Source organism: Sciurus vulgaris, assembly GCF_902686455.1.
Source record: "Sciurus vulgaris genome assembly, chromosome: 1".
NCBI classification, from domain to species: Eukaryota; Metazoa; Chordata; class Mammalia; order Rodentia; family Sciuridae; genus Sciurus; species Sciurus vulgaris.
This window is the reverse complement of record NC_136461.1, coordinates 27716913-27739957: the sequence shown is the minus strand read 5'-3', so window position 1 is coordinate 27739957 and position 23045 is coordinate 27716913. Positions and strand designations below refer to the sequence as shown.

General features: G+C 52.8%; 2 long non-coding RNA genes across 2 annotated transcripts in view; both read left to right on the top strand.

The window, feature by feature from the left end:
* The first annotated feature begins 417 nt into the window (after positions 1 to 417).
* LOC306645830 lies at positions 418 to 9102 on the top strand. The gene is made up of 4 exons (XR_013759739.1): positions 418 to 738; positions 2360 to 2517; positions 3310 to 3452; positions 9061 to 9102. It is a non-coding gene; the product is annotated as an uncharacterized lncRNA (long non-coding RNA).
* A 5642-nt stretch (positions 9103 to 14744) lies between these two features.
* The window catches only part of LOC306637948, a 33653-nt gene continuing 25352 nt past the window's right edge, over positions 14745 to 23045 (top strand). The window contains exon 1 of the long non-coding RNA XR_013757324.1: positions 14745 to 15168. This is a non-coding gene — a long non-coding RNA (uncharacterized lncRNA). The remainder of the gene's footprint in view (positions 15169 to 23045) is intronic.

The window sequence follows — 23045 nt, the reverse complement described above, 5'->3', positions numbered from 1 at the left end:
AGTGGTTGAGTGCCCCTGGGTTCAATCACCAGCAAATAAATAAATAAATAAATAAACAAATAAATAAATAAATAAATAATAAAAAGAGTTGAGGATATGATGGTAGAGTGCTTGTGAGTTCAATCCCCTGGCACCCCAAACAAATAAACATAGATAATGTCCAGTTTTGACCATGACACAGGAAAGGGCTCTTGACATCACTGGGGGGTGAGAAGAGCTCAGTGTTAGGGACCAAAATCAGCAGTGCCAATTAAAGCTTAAAGTATGAACAGTCTGAGTCACAAATCCCTGGCCTGGGAATCCATTGTGTGGGAATGACAGCAATCAAATATAAGAACCCACACGTGTTGATCCCAGCACGTTTATTGTCGTCACTGCAGGGCCTCGGGAGGGAAATGGTTAACCATGACTGTGGTCGGTTAGCCAGCTTAGGATGGGGCAGGGGTGTCCAGATGTGCTGCCCTGGAGGCTTGCCCAGGGTGCCTGAAGTGCACAGAGCAAGCTCCAGATGATGGGAATCCTGTTTTTAAATAGAGAAATAAATAGGAATAAAAGGAGAAGGAAAGCCACGTCTGTGAAGAGATACACGCCACCTGTCGCGACCCCGGGCGCTGATCTTCAAGAGGGCTGGGTGGAGAGCCTTCCGTCTGCGTGCGCTCCCAGATCGCGCCTCTCCTGCAGCCTGCGATAGTCACGGGTGGCTTCACAGAGGCAGTGACGCTGCGTGTTGAGGGACAGGTGAGGCCGGGAGTGAGGAGGCTGGCGCTGTAGGCAGAGGCAGGTGGGTGGGAGAGCGCGTGCGTGTGGGGAAGGGGCCAGCTCCCCGTGACTCCGCGGGCTGACAGTGCCAGTGAGCTACTGCCTGTGCAGGGCCCGCGCGCCGCCACCTCGGCCGCAGTTCCTGCTCCTGTGAGCTGGACGGTCTAACTCCTGCCATTCAGTGGAACACGATCAAGGATCCGAGTGGCCAACACACAAGAGGTGTGGGTGGCGTGAGGGCGGGGCTGGTGGGCACGTGGGCAGGGCCTCCCCTTTGTCATCTTCATTCCTGCCGCCTCTCCTTAAACCCCTTCTGTCTTCCCCATCCCTCTTCCTTATCCCTCCCTCTTCTCCCTGGCGGCTGCTGCGGCTGCTTCTTTTTGGTACTAGGGATTGAACCCACAGGTGCTTAACCACTGACCCACATCCTCAGCCCTTTTTAAATTTTTATTTTGAGACAGGGTCTTGCTAAGTTGCTTAGGGCGTCCCTAAATTGCCTAGACTGGTCTGGAATTTGCGATCCTCCTATCTCAGCCTCCTGAGGCTCTGGGATTACAGGTGTGTGCTACTGCACCTGGCTCCCCCTTGCTTCCTAAGTCCACAGCCCCCAGGCTCCTATACAGAAAGGAAGACAGCTGAGGGAGCATCTTGCTGCAGGACAGTCAACTGGACATGCTGTGACCTTCTTGGGTGCTTTCCTATCTCCCTGATGTGGGAAACTCAGGCGAGACATAAGCTGAAGGCCAAATCGACCTGGGCTCAAATCATAGCTCTTCCACTTGCTAGCTGTGTGATCTCAGGCAGGTGACTGAATATCTCTGAGTTTTATCATCTGTAAAATGTGCATATTGATTCTTTTCTATTTGTTGTGAATATTAAATGAGAAAATGTTTACTTCTAGCACTCACTCCATAGATCTAGACACAGACATATTTTCTTATTAATAGTCTTTCATCCTGGTTATAGAGGAGATACTGATACCTCTTTGAGCCTCTGACATTCCTTTTATCACCCCTATATTGGGCATTGCACCCAGGGCCCTGGGCATGCTGGCAAGGGCTCTACCACTGAGCTACATCCCCGGCCCATTCCAAATTTTATTTCATTTTTAAATTTGTAAGATTTTTTTTATTTTTACAGACTGCACTCTGATTCACTATACACAATGGGGTACATCATTTCGTTTCTATGGTTGTACACGACATAGATTCACACCATTCGTGAAATCATACGTGTACCTAGGATAATGATGTCTGTCTCAGTCTACTATCTTTCATATCCCCGCCCCTCCCCCCTCTCATTTCTCTCAACGTAATTCAAAGTTCCTCCATTCTTCTCTTACCCCCCCACACCCACCCTCATTATGTATCATCATCCACTTATCAGGAAAAACATTCGGCCTTTGTATTTTGGGGATTGACTTATTTCACTTAGCGTGATATTTTATTTTGAGACAGAGTCTCACTAAGTTGCTGAGGCTGACCTGGCACTTGCCATCCTCCTGCCTCAGCCTCCTGAGTAGCTGGGAGTCCAAGCATGCATCTCGGTGCCTGGCTTCTGCTGTCCCTTTTGCTTAAGGGGCTTCCTTCCGTCTGTGCAGGCTTTACTTCTTCCCTACCACTCACACCTAAGAAGCAAGTGAAGCAGAACAGCGCCAGCGCAGAGGAGGGCGGCTCTGGGCCTGCGGAGCCAAGGTGGACTCTGGGGGAGCACAGAGGGCGGGGCGCGGAGGACTCAGGCTTCACTTCCGGGAAAGGGGTGTGTCACCCAGGCCCCACAGGAGTTCCTCCCCTGCTCTGTGTGTATGTGCGAGCCCTTCCAGGGTCCCATTAGCCGTGATGGGCCGAGCCAGGAGTTATTAATGGTGTTTGTACTTGGAAGCTCTGCTAATGACCACAATCACATGCATCATTATAATGTGTGTGCTGAAAGCTCTAGAATGAATGAATAGATCAGCTGTGACTTTGACGGCCATGTGAGCGTGAGCTGGACCATGACCTGGGTAAACAGCCCTGGCACAGCCTGGCAGGGAGAGGGGTGCAGGAGGGCAGGGAGAGCCTGGGGTGAAGAGGCAGTGCAGAACCGGCAGACCTGAGTGTGTCTGTGCTCGGGATCTTCAGAGCCCTGTGACCTTGCTGTCTCCTTAGCTCTGCGAGCCTCGGTTTTCTTATCTATAAATTGGAAATGAGAATAGCCCTTATCCTGGAGAGCTGTGGGGATTAAATAAAGTAACGCACCCCAAAGAGGCAACGTCTCTCTGCCTGCCAAGCTGGCTTGCCCTGACAGTGCTGGATGCTTTGCTGCTGGCAGGGTAGAGGGTGGCACTGAAGCCATTTAGGAGCCTGCTGCAGGCCCTTTGCACTGGCTGTCCCCTCCTCCTGGAGCACGCTCCTCCTAGGTATTCATGCAGCTTGTCCCTCCTTCTGGAGGGTCTCTGCTCGGGTCACCTCATCAGGGAAGCCTTTTCTGATCTTCTTGTCTAAAACGGCACCCCACGCTCTCTCCTCTTGGCTTATTTTTAAAATTTGATAATTTTTTTTCTTTTTTTAGAGGAGGAAGGATTGGCTACAGTTTCAGAGGTCTCTGTCTGTGGTCACCTGACTCCTTGCTTTGGCCTGAGGTGGTAGGACATCACGGTGGAGGGAAGCTGCTCAGCCCCAGGCAGCCGAGAGACAGAGCTGCCTGCTTTATTGGTATTTGCGGACCTTCTGTGTTATGTGTGTGATGTGTCGTTACTTTCTGGCCTGTCCCTGCATCTAGACTGCACACGTGACAGGAGTAAGGCCTGTGTTTCCCTCACGGTGGCTTCTCTAGCACCTGGACCAGTGGTCGGCTCCCAGACAGCAGGCAGGAAATGCTGAAGGAAGGCCAGCTCTGTAATGGGCACAGGGTTGGTGCCCTGCCCAGGGGGTGTCTGGGTTCAAGCTGCTGCTGGTGCAGAACACTAGCGCAGGGTGAAGCTTTGCGATGGGCTTGTAGCTGAGGTTGCCCCTTCCTAGGGCTCAGCGTGCCCATTTCCTGCCCTCACTGGCCCCATCCCTGGTCATCGACAGGGAGAACCCCGAGGTTGATGTGATCTCGACCCAGGCTCCAGACTGCGTCACGGAGATGTGCCAGACATGGGGTGGCAGTGTGCTTGTGGGGACAAAGAATGAGGGTCCTGTGCCTAAGTGGCTGTAAGAAAGGGGACCCAGGGTCCTTCGGCCAGACCCCTGGATTCTGTCTAAAGTGTTTCCAAAAGCAACGTGTGTCCCCGGTTGTGCCATGGGGTGTGTCCTTGTGCACACGTGTGTCTGCTCTGCGTCCTGTGCTCGCCTGCTGTGTGAGCGCGTGTCTGGCTGTGTAGCACGCGCTGGCTGGTGTGTTTGGATGGATGCTTACGTGTGTGGACTACATGAGTGCTGGGTGCAGGTTTGTGCAGAGGACACAACGGTGTGCGAGTTTGTGGGTGTGAGTATGCTGTGTGCCTTCGCTTGGGGGTGAGCCGTGGGTGTGCATGAAGCGCTCATGAGGCACGAGTGTGCTTGCGTGGGTATGGGCTTGAACATGTTCTGTGTACTCACTCTGGTTGTGAGAGAGTGGATGATCGGGTGTGCTCACGTGGGTTGTGTCCGGGATTGGAACCCCGTGATAGGTGAATAAAGGATTTCCGTGGCTACCTGTAGTGTGTTTGTAAAGACTCATCACCAAAGACACCAGTTGTATCAACTTGCTCGTGCTCCTGTGACAAGGTGCCCTGACACGGAGCCTCAGAGTGCGGTGAGGCTCTTGGGAAGATTTCTGCTGATTGCTGCTATTTCGTTAGAAACACAATTATTTCATGAGGCCAGGCAGACAGTGTTGGAAATAGCTGAGCACGGAGCTGGGGCGGTGAGGACCACATCCCATTCGCTGCTAATTGGTTTGATGATGATAATTGTTGTATTGCGAACGGTGTGACTATCTCCTAATTTAATATAATCAATAAGGTAACAACAGCTCCATGCAAATGAGATGCAGGAACCATGGGGCTATTTGTCAGCCACGTTCTTAATGTGTTTTGCTAATTGGCTGTGGCGGGGCTCCCCTGGGCCGTGGAGGAAGCGATCTTTGAACTGCCATGTTTTCTCCAGAGAGGCTTGGGGAGGACTCATCCTGGAGCCCCAGGGACCCCAAGACTCTCGTAGGGCTACTGAAGTGATCAGGAGGGCAACAGTTCCACAGGACACTTCCCTTTAGGTTCATGACATCCCCAGCTTGAACCCTCGAAGTTCACTGCCTCTTCCTTCTGACGGGGAGGTGGTACAGGGCAGGGGTTGTACCTTTTCCCTCAGACAGGTGACTCCCTCACACAGGGACCCATGCCTCTTTCACGAAGTCAAAGCTGCAAAGCCACTGCTAGGGATTTACTCCTTAGCTCCAGGCCTGGCCGAGGTCCTGGGGGCTGCTGTCTCTCTTTCGTGAAATTAACATCCTCCAGAGCAGGGCTGGGAATCCACTCTCTGCCTGGTACTTGCTCAGACTCCTTGCTCAGACCTTGCCTCCGTGCAGGGGCAGGTGCGTACGTTGCAGCGTGGCCCAGGTACTGAGAAGCACAGCATGGCAGCAGGGATGCGGCTTACTATAAGGTTAAAGAGAGACTCTGGATCCAGATTGCTTGGATTTAATTCCCAGCTCCAATACCTACTAGCTGAGCAATCCTAGACAAATGAATTCATCATCTCTGTGCCTCAGCTTTGTCATTCTATAAATGGGGACAATAAGGAGTACTACCTATACATAGATTGCTTGTGATCTCATTTTAATATTTACCAAAGTAAAGAAAAATATTCTTCAGTCTCAGCCACATTTCAGTTGCTCAATAGCAACCTGTGTCTAGTAGCTAGAGATTTGGACAGAGCAAGTATAGGACATTTTTATCGTCACAGAATGTTCTTCTGAACAGTGCTGCTCTAGTTTTTTTTTTTTTTTTTCTCTTAGTACCAGGAATGAACCCAGGACCTTGCACATGCTAGGCAAGTGTTCTACCACTGAGCCACATCCTCAGCCCTTTTTATCTTGAGACAGGGCCTCTCTAAGTTGCTGAGGCTGGCCTTGGACTTGTGATCCTCCTGCCTCAGCCTCCCGAGTCTCTGGGATTACCAGCGTGGGCCATGGTGCCTGCCTGTGTGCTGCCGGCCTTTGTTGTGGAATGACTTGGATTCCAAGGAGACCCCGCACTTCTCCAGATTTGGGGATGGGCGCACTTATACTTTCTCCAAGTTCAAATTCAGTGTGGTGCGAAAACACCTCTCTTGTCTGCAGCACGAACCCTGTTCTGTCACCTTTGTCGTGTCCCCCGCACCTGACGCCCAGCCTGGGAACCGCGGTCACTGCTGTGCCAGATGGCCTGGGAGTCGTTAAGGAGAGACTCTGCGGTGTGCACGTGCATGGCTGGTACCGGGTGCTGCGATCATCATTTCTGAGGCTTCTTTGGGGAAGTAACAAATGGCATCCTAGCTCAGGGGTCCTGTGTGGGGCCACCTCATAAATCAGTGTGAAAGGTTCCTGGTCCCTCCTGACTGGCCCCCTGGCCCCTAGCTAAGTGACCTAAAGACCCCGAGGCATCCATGGATTCACCTTCCTTTGTGTCCTCTCTGGATCCCTGGACTGTGTGACCATCATGCCGGTTTGACTGTCCTGGTCCCAATCCAGGCTCTTCCAGTGGCCAGTGGTCCAACCCTGGAGGAGCCACCTCACTCTCTGGGCCCCAGTATTCTCATCTGTAAAGTGGAAGGAAGAGAGGAGCAGGCATGACCTCTATAATGTGGGGTGGGGACCCTAGCATTTGTCCTTTAGCAATGTGATATTCGAGATCAGGACTCTCTTCTAACTCAGAGTGAAGATCATAGGATGCAGAGTCTGGAGCAGACTGGGCCACCTGTACTGGGATACCTTCTTAAATATTCAGACGTCTGCACCCCACTCTAGAGGGATATGTAGATTCAGGATCTCTGTGGATGATGACTTTGCCTTTAAAATTTTTCAGTTGGTGCATTATGATTATACATAGTAGTGGGCTTCATTGTGACATATTTGTATATGCGGGTATGGTCAATGATTTGGTCAATTCATTCCCTATACTGCTCCATTCCCTCCCCTCCCCTCTCCCCGATTCCCTTACTCAACTCTGCCAATCTCCTTCTATCCTCCTGAGGTCCCCCTTTTTATGTTTTTCTCTCCAGTTTCCACATACGAGAGAGAACGCACGACCCCGGGCTTTCTGATTCTGGCTCCCGTGGCTCAGCCTGATACTCTCCGGTTCTGTCTGCTTTCCTGCAAGTGACATAATTTCATTCTTCTTTATAATGGAATAAAATTCTGCTGTGCGTATATGCCACATTTTCTTTTTCCATTCGTCTGTTGACGGCACCTAGACTGCTTCTGTAACATGGCTGTTGTGCATTGCCCTGCTGTAAACATAGGTACGCCCGGATCACTGTGGTGTGCTGACTTCAGTGTTTTTTGGGGAAAGATGGAGGAGTGAGACCCCTGGGTCATATGGCGGCTCCATGCCTAGTCTTCTGAGGAACCTCCATACTGATTCCCATAGTGGTTGTGCTAACTTACAATCCCACCAACAGTGTAAAAGTGTTCCTTTCCTTGCACATCCTTTCCAGCATTTATTATTAGTATTTTTTGGTTCTGGGGACTGGATCCAGGGATGCTTTACTGCTGAACCACATCCCCAGCACTTTTTATTTATTTATTTTTATTTTGAAGTAGAGGCTCTCTAAGTTGCCTGGTCTGGCCTTGAACTTGTGATCCCCCTGCTTCAGTCCCCTGGGGTTGCTGGGATTACATCTGTGTCGTCCCCCGCTCCCGACGGATGTTTTATTCTTAAAGGCTGCCATTCTAAAGAGTGAGGTGAAATCTCAGTGTAGTTTTGATTTACATTTCCCTGATTGGTAAAGATATTGAACATTTTTTCAGATATTTGTTGCCCATTTTAATTTCTTATTTTGAGAAATGTCTATTTAGTTCATTTGCCCATTTATTGATTGGGTTATTTGTTTTTCTGGTGTTGAGCTTTTTGAGTGCTTTATATAATCTGGATGTTCATCCTGCAGGAAGCCTGGCTGGCCTAGCTTTGCCTTTCCAGGGTGCTTCCCTAGTAATCCTTATGCATGGCAGCGGTTGAGAGCTTCTGGCCTGAGGGCACGCGCTTGCCCTGAGTGCTCTGCTTCTGAAGGGGCGGCTGGGGTACCTAGGGGGACAGGGCCAAGGGAAGAGCCTGTGTGGGCGGGGTGAGGAGGGCTGTGTCTAACCGGAAGCCGAGTTCCAGCCTGCCTGGCAAACTGGGGTCCAGTCCGGCCCAGAACAGAAACCCAGCCCTGGATTCTTCTTCTTCTTTCTTCTTCATAATTTTTTAATTAGAGCTTTATAGTTGTACATGGTGGTTGGGTTCATCCCGACCAACTCACACATGCATGGAAATCAATTTCAGTTCCCCGATCCCCTCCTTTTCCCTCCCATCCCCCCCTCCTCTCCCCTTCTCCTGCCTCTGCTCTGCTAGACTTCCGTTTGCTCATCTATTAATTTATATTTTATTGGTTTTTTTTTTAATGTTAATTGTAGATGGACACAGTACCTTTATTTATTTATATTTACGTGGGGCTGCGGATGGCACCCAGTGCCTCCCATGTGCCGGGCTAGTGCTCGGCCACTGAGCTGCAGCCCCAGACCGTGGTTGGTTCTTTATGTTCTCCTTGCCTTCCCTCCCCCTTTCCTTTATTTGACTCTAGCTTCCACACATGAGAGATAACATTTGACCTTTGAGTTTCTGAGTTTGGTTAATTTCACTTAGCATGAAGTTCTTCATTTCCATCCATTTACTGGCAAATGCCATAATTTCATTCTTTTGTATGGTTGAGTCGAACTCCATTGTGTGTGTGTATTTTCCTCTATTGACAGGCATCTGGGTTGGTTCCAGAATTTAGCTCTTGTGAGTTGTGCTGCTATAAACATCGATGGGGCTGTATCTCAGCCCTGAATTCTGATTCAAGGAGGCAGGTGGGAGCAGAGAACTTCCTTTAGGGTGGGGTTATTTCTCTAGGTTTCTGGAAATAAGGTCAGACCCTAATGGAATGGCCTTCAGTAATTCAGCCAGAGCAAGGCTGGTGAGAGCAGGGGTTGAGGTGCTCCAGTTTGGGAGCCCCACAGAATGGAGTTCAGATCCTGGCGGGGCGGCTATTTAGCCGTGTGACGTTAACCAAGCCACTTAACCTCATCTGTCGGGAGGACTGGCGCTTGAAATACTCACATGTTCTTCTCTTTTCTCAGGCAGCTTCTAGAACCCCCCTCGGCAAGGCTCAGACTGATGAGGAGGCCTGGACTGGATCTGGTCAGCAGCAGCAACTGCTCTGTGCCCCATGGTCCATGATTCCTCAGCATTTTCAAGTCCAGTGACATGCTTAACGTCACTTTCTGGGATGTAGGAAAGGGGAAGGGTACACCTCTGTCCTACAGGGTCCACTGTTCCACAACTGGCCACTTGATTGCTGCTGGTACAAAACTTCCCTGAACTCCTTAAGACCAAGTGGGGCGGGTGGAGCTACAGGGAGACTCCGGGGAGTTTCCTTTTGGGCCGGACTCCTGTCTGGCCACTGATGCAAGGAAATGGGTTCCTTTAACTGGGAAGCCTTGCTCATACATCCTGTTTAGGGTTTGCTGGTGGGGTGGGGTTGGGGTGGGGCAGGTCTGTTTCTCCTTCCTCTGATCTTGCTGCCTGGCTTCCTGGGTGCCGGGCCAAGACTGAGTGCCCCTTCTTGTGGCTGATTCACCGCTGTGAATTATCAGCTGTGTTTTTGGAAAATGAATGGCTGCCACTCTGGGAGAAGCAGGGTAAACTGGGCAGGTGGCTGGCAGAGATGCTAGCCCGGGCCAGGCCAGGCATGAATCGGGGCAGGCTGCAGGGAGCCCTGGTCAGGCAGGAGGTGGTGCTGGGTGGGCATCTGGCTCTGTAGTTGGCAGAGGTCAGCTGCGGCCACGTGACAGCTGGCCTTAACCCAGGCGGAGGCTGTCAGCACCACGGACAGCTCCTGGACATGCGTTCTGGTATGGTCCAGATGCAATTTGAGACTTTTATTCCAAGTCATTTACCCCCCACTCCCTGAAGCTCTGGTTGTTAAAGAGACTTTGTGCACCCTTCCTGGCTGGGTCCTAAGACCATGGCTTTCATGCTCTCCCCCAGAAGAACGCCCTTGACTTCGACTTGCTCAGGGGGTTCTCTGAAGAGACCCACATCCTTCAAGGGTCCAATTTGATGGCAGGCGATCTGACTCTTCTCTGGGGCACCCATAGTTTTAGTCTAGGGACAGGGCCCATCCTGTTTCAATGTAAGCAGGCCACCAAAGTGGAGGCATGGCTTGGGGAGAGGGATGTGCTGCTTCCCCTCAACTCAGTCATGAACCCCGTCCTCTGGACGGACTTCATCCTCTTTTTCCTCTGTTTTTTTTCTAATTATTTTAGTCATTGGTGGACCTTTTTTTTTTTTATTTATTTTTATGTGGTGCTGAGGATCGAACCCAGTGCCTCACCACAAGCGCTGTACCACTGAGCCACAACCCCAGCCCTTCCTCTCCTTTTGCTTCTGACTTCTTTAGTAAATCAGGGCTGAAGATCAGAAGCCTTGAGTAGCAGAGCTTTCCCCGCTAATGAGCTCTCCCAGGGCCTCAGAGTCCCCGCCCTCTGCCACACCCTGCCCTGTCCGCTTATTTATAACAAATGGTGGCATCCTCCAAGTCCCCGGAGGGAAAAGGGCCAGTCAGCTTGCAGTGCGGTCAATCAACATTTGGCAGGAGGGCAGGTAAGAGAGGATGACCCACTCAGAGGTGTCTGAGGGGTGAAGTGACTTCTTAAATCCACACAGCCAGTGATGACCAAGCCAAGAACCAGACCCGGGTCTTGTGATTCCCCGTTCAGCACCGTTTTCACTACGGAGACTCCTTCAGTGTGAAAACTAAGTGAAGCCCCTCTTTCATGTGACAGCCTGGTGTTCTTCTGTCTGTCAACACTGATAAATTTAGAAGAAATGGACTTATTTTGGTGCATCTGGGGACTCTCAAAAAGATCAAGATTGCCACTGTGATGATTCCTTTGCTCCGCCACCTTGAGACAGGATGGCAGTTGACGCGAGCATTTTCAAGGGGACAGGCTGTCTTTAACTTGTAGCAGACTCCAGCTTAATTTGACTCGTGGGCAGAAGTTATCATGGCTGCATCTGCACTGAGTTGACCTGTGTAGATCAGAATGACTCTTCCTTACAGAAGGTGTGGAATTCATTCCACTACCGACAAGATGGCCAGAGGGGGTGGAGAAGTCCGTCTGTATTTCCCGAAGGGTTGTTATCACTGTTATCCGTGATGATGGATAGAAAGGCATTTGGCGTTTAGTGTCCTGGTTGGACATGGGCCAGGAGCACTAGAGTGTGGGAGGATCTGTAGAAAGCCTGCCATCCTGGGCCTCCAAACTTCTTCCCCGTCCATCTCAGCATCTCCCTCTCACCGTTAAACCCAGAAGCACTGGAGATCCCGGGCTCGGAGGATCCTCTGGGAGTTTTGAAGATGATATGAATCTAGTTTCATCTTTAATCAGCTCCAAAGGCCAAAGTGTAGCCTTTTCCCAGGAGCTTTTGGGGATACCTGTGGGAGTCACGTTGGTGGATCAGTACCCTTGGTCGCAGCAGGAATTGAGGACGGGGCAGCAGGGCTCAGAAGCCTGAGTGTCAGGAGTGTGGCTCATGTGAGTGGGGAGGACTTCAAGGGTGTGTTCTTCTTATACCACTTCCCTACATCTCACAGCAGAATCAACTTTCCTCAGCAAGATTTAGCCCATGGAAATCTCCTTCCTGAGCTTTATGCTCACAGACTGAACACTACCCTATAGATGTCCACAGGCATGGCTGGAAACCAGCTCATTTCCCCCAACCTTCCTCATTTCCCTCTGTGTCCACCCCACAAGACCTGGGTTGTCTTGACCTGGTCAGTACACTCGCTGGATCTGGATTCCTATATACTGTGACAAGCCACTAGCACCTTGAAAGATGACACCGACATTTCCTAACCCTGACCTATGCCCCAGGCCTCATCAGATACAATTTCCTAGGCCTGATAGTTTCCAGAAACTTCCACTAGTCCAAGATCCCGACATAATGTTCAAAGACATTTTCCTTACCTTCCACATGTCCTGGTGGGCAGTACCTTCAGAGGTGACTAGTCATTACTGTCTGTTCTCCCCGAATAATGAAGATGGATTTTATTGCCTTTGCTGGTCCCACAAAGCTCCCTGTTTCTTTGATCATAGATAGCATTATTTTCCTTCATTCTAAGCACTTTGGAGCCATTTTGGGGGGACATGAACCTCTTTGAGAGACTTACAAAAACTAAGAATATTCTTTGAGGGAAAAAAAGTGCCTTCCTGTGTTCCCAAACTCTCCAATATTAAAAAATTGCCCCACATTTGCATCCCGGACTCATAGGACATTTTTAAAGCCCAAGTGAATTGTGCTTCCAGTGGCCAGATGCTCTCCCCAGAATCTCACCTGCTACCGAGATATATGGCTGCTCCTCCTTCCTTCAGCCGAATTCGGTTCTATCTCAGGACTTCCTTCCATCTTGAATAGAAGTCATAAGGCTTTTTTTGTGGGGGTGGGGACATGGATCTCTTGAGAGATTGTCAAAAACTAAAGAGCTCCTTTGAGAAGAATGTGCACACTTAGAACAATCTGTGGTTGTGAGGGACTGCAGGCCTCCTGCGCCTTGTCCCTGGGTCCCAGGGGAAGAATTTCTACCCTGAAAGATGCTCTCTTAGTTTTGACGGCTTCTACCTCTTGACCTGACCTCGGGTGCTCCAGCAGCCGTCGGGGTCTGGGGGATTCCAAGCATGTCCAGGAGGGCCTCTAAGAGATCATTCGCATGCCAGGGACCAGTGCTCAGTCTCTGAGGTGGAGGTGTCACCCAGTGGTCTTCTAGGTCTCACTGGCTGGAAGGCCAAAGAACCTAGTTGCCAGCCTCCTGGCTGCCAAGGTAACTGCTCCTCTTCTGTGTGCACCTGCCGCCTCTATTAACTGTCCTGAGAGAGACACTCAGGATTCATCTCAGTGACTCTCAGCGGGGAATCGAGTATGAAGTACGGTGAAAACAAGCGGGAGACACGTGTACTCCCCCAGCCAGCCAGCACCCATGGCAGACGTGGCTAATCAATCACTGCTTGCTCTCCCATTGGGCCCAGATATGGTCTCATAAGCCTTCTCAAATAGTAATTTAGGGAGACATCACCCATCCATCAGAGATGGCATGTGGGATGAAGTATATTTGCCATCCAGTATGCAGGGGAGCATGGCTGGGTGCTTTGGTTCTTGGTCTACCTCTTGCCAATCTAGGGAATCAGGCCCCTCAGCCCAGGGGGCTTAGAACGCAGGCCTCTGTGGGTCTTGGAGAGTCCTCAGACCCTCTGTGTGGTTAGCCATGCTGAACTCGAACAGAGATCCTGGGTCCCCTTCTTGGTCCCCGATGTTAACCCTTGGCTCCTGGGTGTTCAGCGTTCAGACTCCTCTCTCCCCTCAGGGCCTCCAGCCTGGAGCTGTTGTCTCTCAACTCTTTCCCCAGCCCGTTCTTCCGACCCCTGCACTCCATGCGTGTGCTTCCTCAAGCGTACCATGCACAGCCTGGTGCCTGTGTTTGCAATCCTTCATCCTTTCAAAGAGAAAATCCACGTGTTTAAAAAGCATGGCCTATATAGCCATTTGCAGTCTGGCCCCAGCTTCCTTTTCAGCTTCTCTTGCCACTGTGGCTCTGCCCTGGGACAAGATCTTACAGTGTGCTATTTCCTGACATTATGGGCCTTCATACATATCCTAGCCTGGTCCGTGCTGTTCCTTCAGGCCCCCTGCCCCAGCCCTTTGCTCTGCCTGGTGAACTCTTCCCTTCTTTCAAAACCCTTCTCAAATGCTGCTTCGTGACACTCTGCCCCATGTTGACTTTGAAATTCTCATTGCCCCCTCTCTCCTAGGCTCTCTGTATATTTCCATCCTGGTACTTTTACGCTGTCTAGTAACTGCCTGGGTCTTGATGGGACACTGTCTGACAGACCCCTGTGTCCCAGCACACAGCCTGAGACAAGGCACAGAGCAGGGAACTTCCTGATGTGTGCTGCACAAGACTCGGGTGGGTGAGGCTCCCAGCCTGGTCTCCCTGTGCCCCCAGCCAGCATTTGGCCTATCATCACATCTTGCCAAGCAGAAGCAGCCTTTGCCTCTTAAATGATGGCCTTCCTCCTCCCCACAGGAAGGGCTCCTCATTGAAATTCACCAGGAATGGGCAGCTTCCGACAGGAGTCTCTTGGCTGGCGAGTGGTGCAGTTGCCGGCACTCGGCGCTTCTGGAAGCAGAAGGGCCATTGTTTGCGCATTGCAAGTGCACCTTTCACCCCTGCCCAGACCTCAGAGGTAAAGTAGTCCTGCTCCTTCTCCATGGGCCCCTCGGGCTCCTCTCTCCTTGACTGCGACACTGAGGGGGCTGGGAGCCCCAGTGATGGGGGAAATGGCATGCGAGAGAGGCCTGCTCAAAGTTGCTGCGGTGGGGAGAGCTGGCTGGCGGGAAGGGGCTGCAGGCCTCAGTTTGGACAGAGCTGGGTGGGTGCAGGCAGCTCTCATCTGCGTCATCAGACAAATGGACGGTGTGCTCCTTGGGAAACCTGGGTGGCAGGGCTCATGGCAAGATGGCGCCCTTGCAGATGACTAAAACTAACATGACTAAGAATAATGTCACCTATAAAGCCCTGACTCTGTGCTAGGCACTGCTCCAAATGTTTTTCACCTCCGTACTCCTTCAGGTCCTTAGGACGACACTTAGTTGTAGGTTTTACAGATGAGCGAGAGGAGGGTCCAGAGAGATCACCTTCTGCTGATCTCTCTCTGAGTGAACCGGGACATCGTGGCTGACCCCAGGGGAGGGAGGCGGTGGGTGAGGGTGTCCCCAGGGGAGTGTTGGAAAGATCAAGGACCTTCTGGCTCTCGCCTGGAGAAGCTTATTTTGCTTCTGCGAGTCTCTGATTTCTAATTCACGCTGCAGGATGATTGTGTCTCCGGGAAAGTTCAGGGAAGGGACGGATGAGCTCTTAGAGCCACATGCCCAGCACCTCAGAGGCGTCAGTAGCATAGCTGTCATTATTAATCACCTGTTGCCCCCTCCCTGGCGCACTTCCTGCGTCATGCCCTCATCTTCCGGAACCTGTTGCAGCCTTTCGGATGACCTTCCCATGGGCCTGTCTTGCTGCTGTGCTAAAGGCGGCCAGCCCCTACCTGCCCGGGCGCTCGAGCTGACACGCGGGAGGTTTCACGCGGGGAAGCTGAAGCTCAGCCAGCAAGCTGTTTGCCCAGGTGGACAAGCTGGTAAGTTTCAGAGCCCAGGCCCCCCCGCAGGATACTGTGGGAAGCTAGGTCCCTGGCACCTGCGAGAGGGGGTGAGAGCCAGTGGGCCCTCCTGGGCCAGGGCTGTGAGGCCAGGGAGGAGGGGGCTTCTCGGGGCTGAGGGAGTGGTCAGATGTGAGGGGAGGGGCGGTGGCGTCTCATCTGCAGGCTGCCTTAGATTACGGGAGGGATGCAGGAGTCTGTGTTTGGGAGGAGACCCCGATTAGGTTTTGGAAAGCTTGGGGATGGGGTTCATAGGGTAGGCTCCTGTGAGTCTCCAGCAGGCACCCGCTGTTGGGGGCACTTGCTGAAGCAGTGCAGCCCTGGAGTCGGGCTGTTGGCCCCGAAGCCTGGCTCTACTCAGCGTTCCAGCAGCGACTTAGAGTAAGTTACTTAACCTCTCTGAGTCCTGGTTTCATTCTCTGTGAAAGGGGGATGATTAGAAATGACTAGCCTAGCCTGTTGCCGTGAAGATCAAATGAGATAAAGATCAATGATGGAGCGCAGAAAGAGCTGGGTAAATGATGTCCATCCATGGCTATCATTAGCTTCTCCTGCTCCCTGAATGCCAATGCCTCTCGCTCCGGGCACCTCTGTTTCACCCTCTCCCGTCCTGTCAGCCCTAGGAACCCCAATGCCCAGCAGAGGTGCTTTCCACCTCTCTGTCTTTCAGAGACCCCTGTCCCCAAAGCACCTCCTCTAGCCATGTTGGACAACTGACCAAAGAAGAGCAGAGACTTGGGAATTACTGACTTCATCCAATGAGATGTCACTTGAATCTTAACTGCCCACATGCCTTGACCCATAGGTGTGACTGATGGAGGGGACAGGGCGGTGGGGACAGGTAGCTATTTCAGGGGCAGAGACCTCCCTCTGATGCATTTGGAAGTTGTCCACTATGTCTTCATGCGTGGACATCTTCGACGAGTACAAAGCTCAGGCTAAGAGAGGGTCTGGAACGTCTCACTTGGGAGTAAATGGGGGGTGTCTTCATGCTCTTTTGATCAGTGGTCTTTTGGCGAGGTCTTCCCTCCTCTCAGTAGGACCAGGCACCCTATCATAATACTATCTCTCCCTCTTTCCTGTCCCCAGGTCTCAGGATGGCGGGGACTTGTCACTGCTTGACATATATCAAGTGTTTAATCAGTGTGGAGGAGAGGGAGGAGAAAGCCATTCTCAAAGGATCAGGAAGTGCATGTTCAGGTCCTGCCTCTACCTTTACCAGCGAGTGGTCTGGGATAAGCCTCAGTGTCTAGAACAGGGGATGGTGTCACCTGACTCTTCCCATGGAGAAAACATTTAGACCACTCTGTTCACTTGGTTGGTGCAGAACTCCAAGTCCAGTCTGCAGAAGGGGTTTACCCCAGCTTGTGAAGCCAGAGTCTAGCTGCAAACTAGTTGTGCAGAGTGCTCAGTCAAGTGCTGCAGGAGGAGAGGGATCAGCCTGGTTATTTGCTGAGGCTTTTGGACCCATGGGTGGTGGAAGAGTTGCTTTCTGCTGGACCTTTTTACTGCTGTGCTTTCGAAGTCAGCGGGAGTTCCTGCAGGTGCCTGTGAGGCTGAGACCTTGACAGTGTGAACGTGTTCAGGGATCACAAGCTCTGCTCATATTTAAGATGCAGACTGCCTCAGAAGCTCTTCTCAGTGACTCTGCAAAGTTTTAGGTCTTGACTCAGCTGCTAAATGAATGGACTGCTCATCTCACCAGCACAGAGCGTGTTTGGCCCAAACTGCTTGCTCAGTTTTATGGGGCCAATACATCTGCAGAATCACTTACCCGTCACGCTGCAGACGGAATGCATTATTTCGGAAAACTTTCTTTTCCCTTTCCCCCTCAAAAAACTTTTATTCCCTGGTGGAAATGGTTTATCAACATCTTTAAAAAACCACTCAGATCTTCTTGGCAACCTCTGATACCATAAAAGAGCGGCTGTGTGCATGCAAATGAGTCAGAGGGCATTAAAAAACCCTCTTGCTTCAGCAGCTGAAGTGGAGAAGGGCCGGATGATGGATAGCACGCGGTTTTCTGCTGAGCGATTTTGCTCTTTTTACAGCTGCCAATGGCTGATGTATTTCATCTTTTGTTTCCTTTACTGCCGCTTACGGAGCCACCCTCGGGCTGGGGGTATGTCCCTGGGCACCCACTTGTCCCACTCGCTGGGAGGGCTGCAGCCAGCTGTTCTGCACTTGCCTCCTGATCCAGGGGAGGCAGGGGGCTGCCCAGCTGGATGGGGCCCCGGGGAGCATCCCTCCAGGAGCTGAGGACAGGGGAAGAATCTGCTGAACAGGCAGAGGTGAACCTGGTCTCCCGAGGGACACGTGCCTCAGCCTCTTCCACTCCACTGGTGGTAACCGAAGCCCACTGTGTGCCCGGCACTGTGTGGATCCCAGGAAGGGAACCCCCATCTCTGCCTTCCATGATTCCACCATCAGGATCTTAGACACATTCACACACAAGGGACACCTGCACGGGGTCCACGCTCACACTCACTTGCACACACAAACATACGCACACACAAATATGCACACACACACACACACACACACACACACACGCTCTTGCACATCAACAGTGAAACCAAAGCTATGTGTCATCCACAGCCAGAATGAGTGGGCAGGTGAGAAGGAATCCGGAGGATGCCGCCGAGGAAATAACACTGCTATGGAAATTTGCCTTTCTAGTCTCAGTGCAGTCTTTTAGTGGCTGTGTGACCTTGGTTAAGGCTCTTAACCTCTCTGAGATTCCATTTCCTTATTTGAAGCTGAGTTCTTCTAGAAACAAGAACTGGTCATTTTGTGAAATCAGAAGTTCAGAAGTCAATGTGGGCTGAATCAGTAGCAGTGATAGCAATAGTAATAGCTAGTCCGTGGTGAGCACTTACTATGGGCTACTCTGTGTGAAGCACTTTATATACATTATTTCTTTTAATCCTCACAATAATCTAAAAGATGGGTACTATTATTTACTGTGGAGTTTTTTTTTTTTTTTTGGTACGGGGGGTTGAACCAAGGCACTCGCTCTACCACCGAGCAGTATCCCCAGCCCTTTTCATTTTTTATTTTGAGAGAGGGTCTCACTAAGTTGCTGAGGCTGGCCTTCAATTTCTGATCCTCCTGCCTCAGCCTCCTGAGTTGCTAGAATTACAGGTGTGCACCACTGTGTCCGACTTTGACTACAGGGGAGAAAACAGGCTCAGAGAGGTAAAGCTACTACCCAGAGTCACAAGGGGAATAGTGGTAGAGTGTATTTGAACTTAGGTTGACTTCAGGGCCTGAAGTTTCAGCCACATTAATGTGTGCTGAGTTGGACCCCTGGTGGCCTCAGGGGCTGGGAGGTGGACAGGACACAGCTGCTGGCCTGGAGAGGCTGGGGCCTAGCAGCGAGGCAGTCACGTGCTGGGCTGTCAGGATGAGGCGCGTTGACTGTTGCTGGGAGTCTGGGCAACCAGACTAACCCACCAGTCTAACCCACCAGTTGTGACTCTGGTGGGTTAGGGCAGCTCAGCAGGGCCCTGGGGTGCCACTGGACAGGGCTCTCTGGTCGAACAGACTGTGTGTCCAGATAATGAGCTCCCAGCCTCGCTCAGGAGGCCCAGGCGGACCTAGGAGGGCCTGTTGCCTGTCTTTGGTCCTCGGGTGAGGACCCCCGGGGACATTCCCTGTACCCTGGCCTTGGTCTGGGCTGGGGCCTCCACGGCTCATGGTGGCATTGGGAAAATTAGAGAGAGAGCTGCCCTGCGGAGGACGGCATCTGCACACCGGATCTCAGTGCCGCTCACGGCTGGATCCTGGCGAGGCCGAGGCTGGGCTGCGTGCACGTGCGTGTTGGGGCAGGGCTGGGCGGGGCGCTCACGGCTCCAGCAGTCGTCACTTCTGCTTCCATCCCCCGTCGGACTCCCGTCGCCAGCCTCCCGGAGGCCTCCCCGTTTTCCTCCCCTCCTCGCCTCTGGCCCCCACCGGTGTGCATTCTGTCCCTGTGGATCTGAATGTTTTGGATATTTCATGCAAATGACATTTTATAACATGCGACCTTCGTTTCTGGCTTCTTCCACTAGGCGCGTTAGTTCTCCGGGCTCACCTTCCCCGGGCTGGTGTCCGTCCTTAGGGCTGAATGCTCTTCCATCCTGTGGACTTCCCATTTATTTTTTATCCACTCGCCCATCGAGAGGCATTTGGGTTGTTTCTGCCCTTCGAGGGTCGTGGACGGTGATGCTGTTTGGGCGCGCGCATCCTCTGTGTCTCCCTGTTGGGCACCTTTGGGTGACCGCCCAGGAGCGGGAGTGCCCAGGCCCGGCTGGACTTGGCCACCGCCCTCTGCCGTGTGCAGCCGCGAGCTCCGCCCAGTTGCCTCCTTTCCTTAGCTCTGACTTCTTCCCATCCAAGGCCCACCCGGCGTTCCTCGTGGCTTACTGTGGTGGTTTGTCTCACCGAGGGATAAAGAGCTGCGACCAGCGTGTCCCCCGTACAGCGGCCGGGCAGCCTTCCAGAAGCTTCGTCTAGGGTACGGGGAAGGAACTTGGCTAAGGTCACATGAGCTGGTAGCAGAAGCTGTGCTGGACCGAAAGTCTCCTGGTTCCCTCTAAGGTGCTCTTTCTTTCCCTCCTTCCTTCTTTCTTTTTAAAGGGAAAAATTACAAAAGTGATATGTGAATTCAGATGCTTAAGAAATAAAAAGTCAAAACTGAAGGCTTTTCTCTGTCCCTGTCTCTTCTCACAGCCAAAAGCTTCCTGTGTGAGCATGTGCACGCACGTGCGTGCGCACACACGTATGTGCCTACCTGTTGACTTAGTTATACCACACACACACCTACATGTGTGTTTTTTTTTTTTTTTTGGTTTATTTTTGCAAAAATGGGATTATATTGAATTTATTGCTCTGTGATTTGGGTGGGGGTTTTGGGGATTGAACCCAGGGCCTCAAGCATGCTAGGCAAGTATTCTACAACAGAGCTACGTCCCCTGCCCTTTAATTTTTTTTTTTTGATTTTGAGACTCATTGAGACACCCAGACTGACCTTGAACTTGAGCTCCTCCTGCCTCAGACTCCCGAGTGTCTGGGATGGTAGACATGCGCCACCGGACTCAGCTTTTGGTGGCTCTTTAATTCTGGAAGGATGAGCGCTTGCCCCAGTCATGTTAGTTAGAGGGAAGGGTCTCAGTCACGTTTGTATGCCCAAGAAAGGAGCGTGGGCACGGGGGCCTTCAGGCCCGGCCAGATGTGCACCAGGCAGGCAGGAGCCCGCCAGGCAAAGCTGCATGGGAGCCAGTGAGCTGAGTTGGCCGGTGGGCCTGAATCGGGAGGCTGGGCTGGAGAAGGGGCCAAGCAGGGCAGGGCCGTGGACAGAGGGGACACGGGTCCACTAGGTAGTGGGAGCCACTGAAGGTGCAGCTTCTGGTAGAAGGTCATTCCAGAGTGCAGGGTGGCGCGTGCCTGCCCGTGTGGTGCGTGCTGGGCAGCCGTGCAGATGGCAGGCACTGGCCTGGGGTTCAGACAGCACTAGCAGAAGGATGGAAGGGACTGTGGCCCAGGAAGGTGGTAGGAGTGGCTTCAGAGAGGACCTGGAGCGCCCTTCTGAACTGTGGCCAGTTGGCTGCAGAGGAGAACCCGAGAACTTGTGTGAATGGCAGCATGGCCCCTGGGTCCCTGGAGGTCAGGGTTCTGGCGGACATGGGGTGAAGGGAAGCGGGGGCTCTGGATCTACCCCAAGGAGAGGGAAAGGCAGAGCTTGTTAGCTGCCCTGGGCGTCTCCTCTGCAGTCAGAGGGGCTGGGCCCAGACGGTGGACGGTGGACTCAGCTCTCAGCTGGCCTGCCCTCTCTCACACCCCCAACAGGGAGACCTCTTTGTGCTGCTTCCCCTCCTCTGCCCTCTAAGGAGCCCTCTGAGGAACCAGCAGGGGCTCAGGCCTCTGGACAGAGACAGAAGGTGTAGGGGGAGGCAGCAGGGGTGGGTCCAGCCACCTTCCCTTTCAGGGCTCTCCTTTGTTTCAGGAAAAAGGAGAAAACAAAAAGGCCCCAAGCTCCAAATGCTCACCTAAGGCATTGCTGCGGAGGGCGGGGCTGGGAGGGGCGGGGAGGGGCGGGGAGGGGAGAGGCGGGAGGGGGGCAGGGGCCAGGCCTGGGTCGGGGCAGCTCTGGGGAAGGGGAGGGGGTGAGTGGATCCCTCCTACAGTGCCCTGAGAGATCAAGGAAAGGCCAAAATACCTTTTGAATCCCTCTGGCTGCCAGACTTTCTCTCAGTGACCTGTTAAGGAAAGCCCTGGCTGCGGGACTCAGGTGGATGGCTGAGGAATGTCCCCCACCCCTTCCTCGTGTTTGTGTGGGGACACACACATCATTGGTAAATGAAGATGGAGTTTCAGATGAATGGAAACATACTAGTTAACGTCCCTGTGGAAGGAACAGACGCTCCACGCAGCTGATCACAAGAGGACTTGACTCTAAGGATGCTGGGTGCTCCCTGGAGGGTCGAGCGGGTCCTCAGGGAAAGGACCTGAGCTGGCAGCTAGAAGTCCACCGTCCACCCTCTGTCCGCCTTCACATCTGGGTCCTGCTTCTCTCTCGGCAGACCACCTTCCTTTGCTCCCGGGTCCACGTGACAGAACCCCAAAGCTTCAGCTCTGGGGGGTGTGGGGAGCCATGCCCAGGGTCTCAGGAGGAGAGGAACGGGTCCCCAATGGCTCCAAGTATCTGGAGGACGGATGATTCTGGCCGGGGAGGGTGAGGTGCCCCCTCCCACACCTGTGGCTGGGGTGGGGTCTTGGTGGGGGACGCTCACCTCCACCTGAGCCTCCAGCTGCAGGCCACAGAGAGCAGTTCCCAGAGACAGAGTGGGCCGGCAGCCTGGTGCCTTTTGGACTTTCCTCCTTTTCTGAGTGCTTGATCACTATGCCGGTGCAGGAGTGACTATGGAGCTCTGGTTTTCCCTGCTCTTGGAGACAGCTAAGACCCCTGGGTGGCATCTGCAGCTCTGAGGGGACCCAGGCAGAAGGCGGGCCAGGGCCTCCTGCCTCAGCCTTCTCTTGCAGCGGGTGCCTGGTGTGGCGCCCCCGGGTCCCAGTGGGGAGGGACTTATGACTCCCCACACATGGGCCCCTGAGTCCTTTCCTGCTTCTCCCCTGCTTTGTTCTGGCAAACAGATCACCCTGAACCCCACCAGATCCCCACCATGGGACTTGATGACCCAGAAGCCCAGCTAGGAGGGGGCGGCTCCTGCCTCTCTGTCTCTTCGCAGTGACCACACGACCTGGGGCTGCTCCCCTCCTCGCCCATTTCCTCCTACCCATGGCTCTGGCGGGTGCCAGGTGCTGGCCCCAGAGGGTCATCATGGGCTGGCGTGGTCCAGGGAGATGACTTCAGTGCCCCCAGCCTCCTGGTGTGGGGGCTACTCCACGGGCAAACCGGAGCCCAAGCTTAGGCACCAAAGGGGCAAAACAAGCCCGTTGGACGATCTTGTCCTGAATCACCATCTAAAAACCTAGAAAGCAGCCCTTGTAATTCCAAAAGCATCACAGCAGTGGCCGGGTGGGCTCCCTGCGCGTGGAAGGTTTCATCCTAACGCTTCATCTGTATCATCCCCTTGGTCCTCGCCACCCCTGGCGGAGAGCTGTCCCCACAGACAAGCGGCTGTTCCTGGAGATAGTGCTCCTCTCGGGGTGTCATCACCTCCACTTCAGAGATGCAGAAACGGAGGCACAGAGAGTTCGCGGGAAGGACCCAAAGCCGGGGTTCACATCCAGGCAGCCTGGCTCCAGGGTCTTCACCCCCGGCCCACAGGCATGCTACCTTTGTGAGTCCTGTTAACTTTGGTATCAGTTCAAAAAATTAAATTTTATTTTGACATTTAGGGTGGGGGAGGAGA